The sequence below is a fragment of the Hevea brasiliensis genome, chromosome 11, assembly GCF_030052815.1.
Source record: "Hevea brasiliensis isolate MT/VB/25A 57/8 chromosome 11, ASM3005281v1, whole genome shotgun sequence".
Classification (NCBI taxonomy): domain Eukaryota; kingdom Viridiplantae; phylum Streptophyta; class Magnoliopsida; order Malpighiales; family Euphorbiaceae; genus Hevea; species Hevea brasiliensis.
In genome coordinates, this window is record NC_079503.1 from 75,513,302 (window position 1) to 75,515,186 (window position 1,885).

The window sequence follows — 1,885 nt, forward strand, 5'->3', positions numbered from 1 at the left end:
CTAGATAATGATGATGATCTAACCAACATACTTAAATCTTCCATCTTCTTTGCCAAAACGTTTGTAAGTGCATCAAACTTTGCATTAATCATGTTGAATGGGTCAAGGTCATACATTCCAGTAGCTTGCCTCTTTTAAGTTGGAGCTGGCCCTCTTGGACTACTCCAAAGATGAGTATTTTTTGCAATTTTCTCCAACAGCTCATAAGCTTCATCTTCATGCTTAATGATAAATTCTCCTCCTGTTTGAGCATCAATAATCCCTTTAATTGCAGGAGTAACATTAGTATAAAAATTCTGGTTTATCGTCCATTTTGGAATGGCATGATGTGGACATTGTCTCTCTAATTCCTTCCATCTCATCCATGATTCATAGAGAGTTTCATCTTCTCTTGGTCTAAAAGCTGTCATTTGATTCCTCAACTCTTGAGTTTTTCCAAGTGGAAAATATTGTACAAGAAATGCATCAATGAGTTGCTCTCAATTTATAATAGAGTTTTGAGGTAAAGAATCAAGCCAATCCAATGCTCTATCCTTCAAAGAGAATGGGAATAGCTTTAATCTTGCTGCATCATCAGATACTCCAGGTTGTTTTTGCATATCACAAATCATAGCAAACTTCTTAAGATGTATGTGTGGATTTTCTGAAGGATGTCTCCCAAATTGAGAATTTTGAATCATTTGTAGTACTCTAAAATCCATCTTATAACTATTTGCATCGATTCTTGGTCTTGCTATACTCTCTCCCAAATCATCAAAATGAGGGCATGCATGATCCATCATACTTCCCCTATGCACATTAGCATTTACAACTTCTTCACCTTGGGCTGCATTTTCATTATTTCAATCATTTCCAGCATTACCACCACCAATTCTAACTCTTTCTTCAGCCATTTCTTGTTCAATTTCAGCTGCTTTCAATGCTTCTTTTCTTCTTCTGGTTTCTTTCTTGTTGGCTTTACAAAACTTCTCAATTTCAGGATTGTATAAGAGAGATGTGTCACTTATGCTTTTGGCTCTTATCATAAAAGATAAAAAAAAATAACTAAAGAGAACAAACAAACACAAAATGAAAAGATAACAAAGATAAAAACTATAAACAACTAAAATAATCAAGAATTCAATCTTAAACAAACAACTCCCCGGCAACGACGCCAAAAACTTGATGTAGCCCAACCGCAAGAGCACGGGTCGTACAAGTAATATAGAAAATATATCGTTCCCATAAGAAGTTGTGTTAATGATTGAATTTTTGATATAAAAATTGACTAATTGGAACTATTTTTTTGAAATTAAAGCATTATATTGATAGATATTGAAGTATGAAATTTATATATGCAAAATTAATAATCTAATCAACAATGTAAAGATTCAACTAAATTTGCGGCAAATTAAAATAAGTAAATTGAAATATGGCAAGATTTGAAATGGCAAGCAATTAAATTTGATTAAAAATTAACAATGATAAAAGGGGCGATTTCGGAGTTTGGGAGTTCATATTCAAGCTATTTTGGGATTTTTAAATTGGTTATCCAATCTCATGGAAATTATGAGTTTTAAGGAGATTAATTCTTAAATTCTTTGAATACTATTTCGAATGAGACAAAGAGTACCTTAATCAATCTAATCCTACTTTCATGGAGTTAAAATTAATCAAGACTCATTAAGTTCCTTAATTATACTGTAAATCCTCTTAATCCCTAGTCTATTTCTATATCTAAGTTAATTAAGTCCAATTTCTTGATTATCTATCACAAGGTTTTCTCCTTTCGGTGCTTCAACCATGGATTAAAAATAATACTTAATGGGATCCTACACTAAGCATGTCATTAAGCACACAAGAAATGGATAAAACCTCATAAAACCCACAAAATATAGATTAACTA

General features: G+C 32.1%; 1 non-coding gene across 1 annotated transcript; it reads left to right on the plus strand.

Moving 5' to 3' along the window:
• Positions 1–318: 318 nt before the first annotated feature.
• Positions 319–426, plus strand: LOC131170760 (small nucleolar RNA R71). Its single transcript, XR_009141528.1, has one exon. It is a non-coding gene; the product is annotated as a small nucleolar RNA R71 (small nucleolar RNA).
• The last annotated feature ends 1,459 nt before the right edge of the window (positions 427–1,885 follow it).